The sequence below is a fragment of the Suncus etruscus genome, chromosome 16, assembly GCF_024139225.1.
Source record: "Suncus etruscus isolate mSunEtr1 chromosome 16, mSunEtr1.pri.cur, whole genome shotgun sequence".
Taxonomy (NCBI): Eukaryota; Metazoa; Chordata; class Mammalia; order Eulipotyphla; family Soricidae; genus Suncus; species Suncus etruscus.
In genome coordinates this window covers 37,041,369-37,050,520 of record NC_064863.1, presented here as the reverse complement: position 1 = coordinate 37,050,520, position 9,152 = coordinate 37,041,369, and the positions used below count along the sequence as shown (strand labels likewise).

At 32.5% G+C, this 9,152-nt stretch overlaps 1 non-coding gene across 1 annotated transcript; it reads right to left on the bottom strand.

The window, feature by feature from the left end:
• Nucleotides 1-1,315: 1,315 nt before the first annotated feature.
• On the bottom strand, nucleotides 1,316-1,422 carry LOC126032949 (U6 spliceosomal RNA). The gene has a single exon (XR_007504108.1). It is a non-coding gene; the product is annotated as a U6 spliceosomal RNA (small nuclear RNA).
• Between the last annotated feature and the right edge of the window lie 7,730 nt (nucleotides 1,423-9,152).

Here is a 9,152-nt window from a genome sequence, read left to right as displayed (position 1 = left end):
TCTGACATTTGTTGAATGGCTCTCCAATAAAGAACTAACAGTGAGTTTGGAAGAGAACATTGTTGTATAATGAAGTGAACCTTTTGTTTTGAATTGTCATCAAGAGTATTTTATGGCTGAGATAAAGGCTTATTTTCAATTAAGAAGAAACAAATTTTTTTTGCCCTGGCTCGCAGAGATTCCTTATTTTCAACTCCACTGTTCCCATAGTCCCCAGAACAATCCTTTACCACACTGAGATACATTTAACCCAGGTTCCGAGCCATTGAACACATATATGTTCTTAAGTTGCAACTATTCACCATCATCACTTCTACTTTTCTTTCTTTCCTTCTTCTTTCTCTTTCTTTCTTTTTCCTTCTTTTTCTTTCTATTTTTTGGTGTTGGGGTCGCATCTGGCAGCTCTCAGGAGTTACTCCTGGCTCTACGCTCAGATGCCAGGATTCAAACCACCATCCTTCTGCATGCAAGGCAAAATTCCTGTCTCCATGTTATCTCTCCAGCCCTCTTCTACTTTTCTTAAGAAAATTAAATAAAGGTTTCTTGAAAAAAGAAGAAAAATGAAACTGACTAAGTGAGGAATTTAGTAACCTTGTGATGGGAATTTTTAGAAAATCTCTTTTGCCCCATTAATCCTCTCTTTTGTCTTTTATCCATTATGATGTATTATTCTTTGTAAATTTAGATTTGTACTTATATATTAAATTCTTTGCAACCACAAAAAAAAGAAAGAGAAAAACCGAAACAGGCCAAATGTTAGCACTTTTATTATAAAGAGGAGAAATGCTGCATATTTTTGCTCAAAGCTTTATATAATATACTGCATATAGTTGCTCATACATATACATTCTTTCCTATACAATATACTACATCAGTTTTCCAGGAATATGAGTGTTTCATTAGGGGGTGTTTTGCATCAACCTCCATCTTAGAGGGTATTATCCTGATGACATTGTCCTGGTGATTATAATGGTATGAACAAAGAGTAAACCTTGTTTGTATATAGGCCAGGGGGATTTACAGGTGATTTATATTCAGAATATCTATTTTATTGTGACTGCTACACATCTGTGCTAAAATATTAAATTAGCAAGTATTATAGAAATTTACATAAAAATGATGTATATGATAAGAATGAAAATATATATGCTCTAACATTTCAGTCACATAAATATAGATTATTGTTATTTTTCTAGGCTGAGAAGTTAATTTTCAGAAAGAAGACTGACATGGCTACCATAGCAGCATGATAAAATAAGTATCAGAGTGTACATTTTTTAATTTTTTGTTTCTTCTTTTTTTCTTTTTCTTTTTTAAAAATATGGACAGTTTCACGAATATGCATGCCATCCTTGCGCAGGGGCCATGCTAATCTTCTCTGTATCGTTCCAGTTTTAGTATATGTGCTGCCGAAGTGAGCACCATTTCTCAATTTTTTAAATTAATATACTTTTTACTCAATTCTTCCCTCTGAAAAAGTCAAGTTTTCAATAGTACAGAAGTCAAAGTCAATGTCAAAAAATGTAGTTCATTATTGCCATCAATATGGCTTTTTCCCCAAAAGTATAAAATGAAACATGTATTTTAATTTTATTATATTTGAAAGCAGGTTCAAAGAACTATGAAAGTTTTATTTGTAAAGAGAAATTATATATGTTTAATTATTAATTTTTATAATCATCACAACTAAAAATAAGTATTTTATTTGACTCCTCTTTGATTTGCTCTTGGACTCCAATGTCCTCAGAAAAACTTATAAGCTAGTGTTTAATTAATTCAATGTAATAATAGATTTACTAGATCCCTACATGTAACAAATTAAGGAACTCAAAGATGATGAAAAGTAGGTCATTTATCAATGATGTAGCTCTTTGCCTTTTAACTTATGATTTGAAGTAATTATATAATGGCAAAATTTGATGAATTATTTTTCCAAAATATTAGAACAATTAAAAGACATTCTAAAAGGCATTCATAACAATAGAAAGAATAGATTTTCACATTTAGACTAACTAGTTTCGTTAAGTCAATAGCTTAAAATAGATGTAGTGCCAATGAACATATTAATAATGAATTTCAGCCTGTCTTGGAGATACCTCAATTAAAAATGAAAATTATCACTTTATCTAGGGCATATCCCAGAGGGCCAGCAGGATCATTCTTTACAATTTAATTTATTTGATCTAATGTCTAACTCCATATGCTTCTGGCAACAGGGTTTCCACACTGCATTTTACAAAAAGAAGTCTTGGTACAATTGATCCTACTGACAGAAAATCTTTTGAATATGTTCTAAATAATTTCTTCATTGTCTTAAGCACATATCTGTGAAACCTGCCAATGGAATTGACAAATGGTTATAACATTTACTATGTTCTCTTGTTAACGGGTAAATATTAACAATAGGTGCACCATAAACACCATAAACACCATTCCCAAATTTGTCATTAGAAAATGAAGGTAGAAATTATGATCTCTTTTGAATTATACTATACCATTTAATTAAGATTGCTTATCTTTATAGAAAAAAATCACAAGCATTGTTTGTAAGTTTGGAACTAGTTACAGGAAATGTGACAACTAAACTTTTGAAACCAGGTACCGAAAATGGCGTTCCTTGAACAATAGAATCAGCATGCCTGTTCTGTACAGCTGCTTAGTCCTTCTGATGGTTAATTGGTGGCATTGAAAATTTTTCATATAAGTATTCCATAGAAATTCTTTGCTTTATGGGGATAATCTTATTTTCAATTTTATCATGTAATTTTTGTTTTGCTTAACATCACTGAAAATGCTTTATTTAATTCAGTTCTTTGGGATGTAATTACTGTTTTCAGTTATATTCTTTAAAAAAAAACTTTGTTCTTTATAAGTTTTATTTATAAAAAAATATTATGACATGACCCCAAGTAATTTTTTTTGAAATTGTTATTGAATCATCACGAGTTACAAAGATAAAAAGCTGTTGATAGCTGAGTTTCAGTCATACAATGTTCCAACATCCTTCCTGCCCTTCACCAACCTTTATTTCCCACCACCACCAATTTCCCCAGTTTCCCTCTATCCTGCCCCGCAAACTCTCTCTCTCTCTCTCTCTCTTTCTCTCTCTCTCTCTCTCTCTCTCTCTCTCTCTCTCTCTCTCCTCTCTCTCTCCTCTCTCTCTCTCTCTCTCTCTCTCTCTCTCTCTCTCTCTCATCTATCTTTCTCCTGAGTTCAACCATTTTATTCAGCATGATACTTTCTATGTATATCCATGTGTAAGCAAATCTCATGACTTCACGTGTTAGATGTACCATAGTTTCATTTACTCCTCATTTGTTCTCAGGCACTGCCCCAAATTTTCTTCTTAACTTTGAATGGCTGGCCTAGAACACCACTTTAGTCTTATATATTTATTTTGTCTTATCTTACCAGAACATACATACCCCTATTCATTTTATTTAGAAGTTTTTAAGGGTGTTAGTAAATTTGGTTCTATTTAACAAATCAGGGGTAAATCTGAATGAAAAGGCAAATCCACTGTATGTAATTCCAGAGGCTTGTGACCAGGGAAAACCAATTAAGGTTTTCTTCTTCATTTATAATAAAGAGTGAATTTTTCAGCACAAAGAGATAAATCTATTTATTGTAATTACCCAAGTTTAAGAGTTATGGTGGCTCTGCATTGATACATAGTTTGACAATTTGCAAATCTACTACAAAGGATGAAAAGCCCAAGTGACATGGGCTATTCCTGCAAGTGACAGACATGACTTATGAACATCCTTTATTGAACAAAGTTTAAGTCATATGTCATTTCTCTCCAAAGAACTAAAGTTTAGTGTCTCTGGGAAACTACAATTTCAGATATAATACTGTAACATAATAAAACAACTAGTAATAATGATCATTTTTGTCACATAAGACTAACTCACATATCTTAAAGAACACAGGTGACAAACCTCTTCTCATCTATTCATTGTGGTGAATCATAACTCTTGCTTGCTTTTACACTGCCAATTGACATTTTTTTATAGAGCTGACTTTTTGAGAAATATGTTTATCAATTGTAAATATTCTCAACAGATTGTACATTGCTTAGTACATATTATTGTTCTCTAAAATATAATTAAATATGGAATGTTTTAAGGTTTGAAACGTAACCTCTGAAAACTAAGAGATTATTTTTTAGAAATCAGGAGAAAATGGCTGTAACAAATACTTCAGAGAAATTTTGTCTCAAGTAACTGCCTAGTTTTAAGTAACTAGTATGATAGTAAATATATAAAAGAAGCAAAGAAAGAACAAGGAAAAAAGGGCTAAATGAGGTTAAAAAATATGTAGAAAAGAGTTTGTTTTGTTGTTAAATGAACTCATTTTCCAAAAAAGTGGTAAAGAGTGTAGAAAAGAAACAGCTTGCTTTATTTGTTTCTGAGTGTCCAAATTTAGATTCCATTATTTTATAGTAAGCATAAGTAATATATGCTCTAATGCATTCAAGGTTAATGATGTCCAATATTTTATTTTCTTAATTATCAAAGAAGTATAATTTCTAAAATAGCTGAGTAGGTAAGTGTTCAAGCAAGCATATTTAATTATTTGATTCAGGGCATTTCGAGTGACTGGAGTTTTCTAATGTCTTCCAGTTCTCAAAAAAATGTTCCTAAAAAATTGTTAAATTTCTTGATGTGTTTTAAGATTACAGTGATAATTTTCAGAAAACTTAATTGTATGTTTTTCATTAGCATGAATATACCATAAATAATATTAATAATAATACTATATTTGCCAGCATATAAGACAACCCTTCAACCCATGAAAAACTTCCAAAAAGTCTTAAAAGTTACTTCTTAAAAGTAAGAGGGGTATGGATCACTCATCCCTGAAGCTGGAACAAGTTTCAGCATGCGGTATACCAGCATATAATATGACTCCCGACTTTTAGAAAGTTTTTCATGGGTTGAAGGGTTGTCTTACACACCGGCAAATACGGTAATAGTAATGATGCTTACCTTACTTTAATGAAGTATTTTTCTATCTCCAAAACAAATATTCCTCACAATACTCTGCATAGACATTTTTCTCTCTCACTCACTCTGGCCTGTACTAGATCCCAGGAATATGGGTTAATGAGTCAGATAAGGTCTTGAGAATATTAGAAGACTTTAAATAAATGGAAGAACATCTGGTCTCTCTTCTTAGCTTTCACTTTGTATTTCTGCATTAGTGTATAAAAAATCATATCAACTATTTTGTATAAAGAGCTACCTACAGAAGCAAAGTATGCAGCTTAATTCTTTTCAGGGTTTTACTTTTGCACTTCTAAGCTTATTAAGAACCTATAAAATGTACTTCTGTTGAATAAATTTGAAAGTTCACATAACACTTCACTGTAATATTTTATGGAATCCATAGAATGGACTTAGTTTTTATCAAATGTCAATCTTAGGACAATCATTCATCATCAGGAATATAGAGGTCACAGATAGTGCTTGTGCCGAGTTAAAAATACAAAAAAAGATTATTATGGACAATGTTTTGACAATGCTCTAGTCATAGCTAAAAAGTGATGTAGAGTTGTGCTTCTGAGTCCACATAAAAGGAATAGATTGCTCACCATCATAATTTTGCTTTCACTTACGAGTTGAGATCTTAATGATGGTTCACAGGAAGGGAAAGAGAACGGAACTATGTGACAAAGGTGGCAACTTTATGGTGAAGTGTAGGATTCAGTTTTTAGTAATAAATGTAGTATATAAAAAATGCAGATTTTAAGTGATATGAAACTGAAACATACAATTTCTCATATAGTATTACTTCAAAAAAGAAGGTATGATATCTCAAATATGAGAAGAGACAAGATTTGGGAATATTCTAAGGACAAAATCACAGTGGTGTTAATTAACCTTTTATTTTCTTCATTTTAAATTTAAAACTTGCACCAATCTTATTGATAAATCACTAAGGAGACTCATTAATGTCCCATAAAAAAACAAAATAATAAAAATATTTGTTTATATTTATTGCTTAGAAATCATTTCTATATTATGTTAAGAGATATGTTTTTGTTTTCTATAAGGTGATAATTATTAAGGTCATAAAAATTATTTATTTTCCAAACCAGATTTAATATTTTAGCAGGCCTTTGGCCTAATACATTTTTTGTCTAATAAAGTTTGGAATGAGTTAGTTTTTTGCCATTGAACTATTTATAACTTAATATATTGATGTAATGCATCAACTAAATAAAATAAAATGATATTAATTATGTATCACTAGATACATAATCGTTGATAATTTGTTTTGTTTTGTTTTGGGGCCAAATCTTGTATAACTCAGGGCTTACTCTTGGCTTTGTACTCTGTTCTTGCAGAGCCCTATGTGGTGGCAAGGATTGAACCTTGGTCTGCTAATTATAAGACAAATGCCCTACCAACTGTACTATCTTATCTCTCTGGCTCATTAGCCTTGTTAAACTTGATTCACTAAGATTTTGTTGAGAATTTTAGTACTTTATGTACTTTACGGTTATTTTATCCTTGATGAAAGAAGACAAATAAAAACCACAATACAAAAATGCCCTCTTGGGAGCAGAGAGATAGCATGGAGATAGGGCATTTGCCTTGCCTGCAGAGGGATGATGGTTCCAATCCCGGCATCCCATATGGTCCCCGAGCCTGCCCTGCCAGAAGCCAGTTCTGAGCGTAGAAACAGGAGTGAACCCTGAGCGCTGCCGGGTGTGACCCAAACCCCCCTCACAAAAAAAGCCCTCTGGACCTCTATGTTTATTGCAACACTATATACAACAGCCAGACTTCGGAAACAACCCAGGTGCCCAACAACAGATGAACGGCTAAAGAAACTGTGGCACATTTATACAATGGAATTGTATTGTTATTAGGAAAAATGAAGTCATAGATGTTGCCTATACATGGACGGACATGGATGGACATTCAGACTATTATGCTGAGTGAAATGAGAGAGAAGGAGAGGGAAGACATAGAATATTCTCACTCATCTGAGGGATATTTAAAAAAATAAGACAATATGACAAAAATATACAGAGACAATAGAGCTAAATGCCAGAAGGACCAGCTCATGATATGAAGCTTGCCATAAAGAGCACTAACACAGCTAGCGCACTAACCACAATGACAACTACCATGACAATGATAGTGAGGGAGACAGGTAGAATGCTTGTATGAGAAACAGGCAGGGGGTTGGATTGAGGAGAAAAATGGTGGAACATTGGTGATGGAATATCCATACTGGTGAAGGGTGCTGTACATTCTATGACCGAAACCCCAAAATAAAAATTTTTGTAAATATGGTGATTAAATTTATAAAATTAAAAAAATTGAAACTATTAAGTATATTTTCACCTATCATATTGACAGCTGAAATAAAATAAAGAGTTAGTGGGAATCACACCCCCACCCAAAAAAAAACAAAAAAACAAAAAACAAAGGTCAGACAGTCCCCTGAGTAAAAGAGTCCCTTAGCTTAGTTTACACAAATAGGGAAGAAAAATTAGTATAGGCAAAAAATTTTATGCTAGAAAAGAATAGATAACCATGATTTTAGTGCTTTAGTTCAAATGTATTTATTGATTGTTCACCTTATGGCCACATTTATGTGAATATCCTTTTTGTTTTGTTTTGTTTTTTATTTTTGGGCCACACCAGGTGACACTCAGGGGTTATTCCTGGCTATGAGCTCAGAAATCGCTCCTGGCTTGGGGGACCATATGGGACTCCAGGGATCAAACGAAGGTCGATCCTGGGTCAGCCACATGCAAGGCAAATGCACTACCATTGTGCTATCACTCCAGCCCCAAATCTCCTCATTTTTGTACTTTGACATGGCCCTTGTGATAAGAGCCAAGTGGAAGTGCATTTCGTGTGTGTGACAATGCAAAGAAGAGAATTCCAGAGGAAAATTATAATTAAACCTTTTCTCTATTTTCTAAATGAAATGAGGTTCTCATAAGTATCATGAACCTCTTGAAAAGGGGAGCAAAGCTATATTCATACAATAATTGCTTTCATTATCCAGGAATATTTGAAGAAGAAATGATATGAAGAAACTATGCGTTGAAATGGATTTTGGAGTGTATAAAATTGAAAGTACTTAAGTATTTTACCATTTTTTCTTTTGGAATGAACTTCTAGAAGAGATTTTATAAAGCATATTTACCAATTATTTTTAATGTTTAATAGCTTTATATTAACTTCTGGAAGGTTATAGATTATGAATATATAAATGAATATCATGCATATATCTTATTCTCAAAACATTTTAGAATTTATTACAAACTCATTTTCCTTCTTCTGTTGCATTTCCCAAGATTCATTAGGGATACTATTTTCATTATTTATAACTGAAAGAGACAAAACAGTAAGAAAAAAAATGTTATTCATAACCTATGTGCCTGACCATGTTTTATATTATGAGATACAGTAGCAAGCAAAACTTCATAATACATCTCAGCACTAGTTAAATTTGCATCCTTGTAATCTGAAAGAAATTATTTGCCTAAAAATATGAAAAATAATGACTAGGTAGAGGACTCATTATCAATATTTTAAACAGGTGACTGAAAGGATGATAGGTCAGTATTCCTGCAGAAGCAAACATTAACTGAGTAATGGACTTGACACCAAATGAACCAAATCTATTTTAGCTTCCTCCTTCCCTCCATATTGCATATTATCTTCTCTAAACAGAATGGCTCTGAGAGCCACCTCCACATGGAGATTATTTGCATAATGACTTCTCTGTTTGCCTTTTTTGACTATCAAGTGGATTTAGGATAAACCTATTATTTCCAGCATGGGTTTGTCTGATAGAAATTGGTCTCCTTTATTTGGAAAATATAGAAATGTTTAAACATGATATTTTTATTTAGACAAGCTGTATGGACATAGAATTAAGAAATCTAGTTAGATAATGACAAACAAGTTTAGATACATGAAACACCCACAGTATTAAGCAAAATCATCATCAGAACAAGTGTTTTGGATTCTTCAGTTTTTGTTGTCTTTTATTTAAATCCACCCTTTCTGAAATACACAGAGTGGAATGTGGACTCTACTGCCTTGATCACTGAATGACTTAAAAGCATTTTGGTTACTATTACAAATGATTCACCTTGTCTGATATAATGGGTTTTC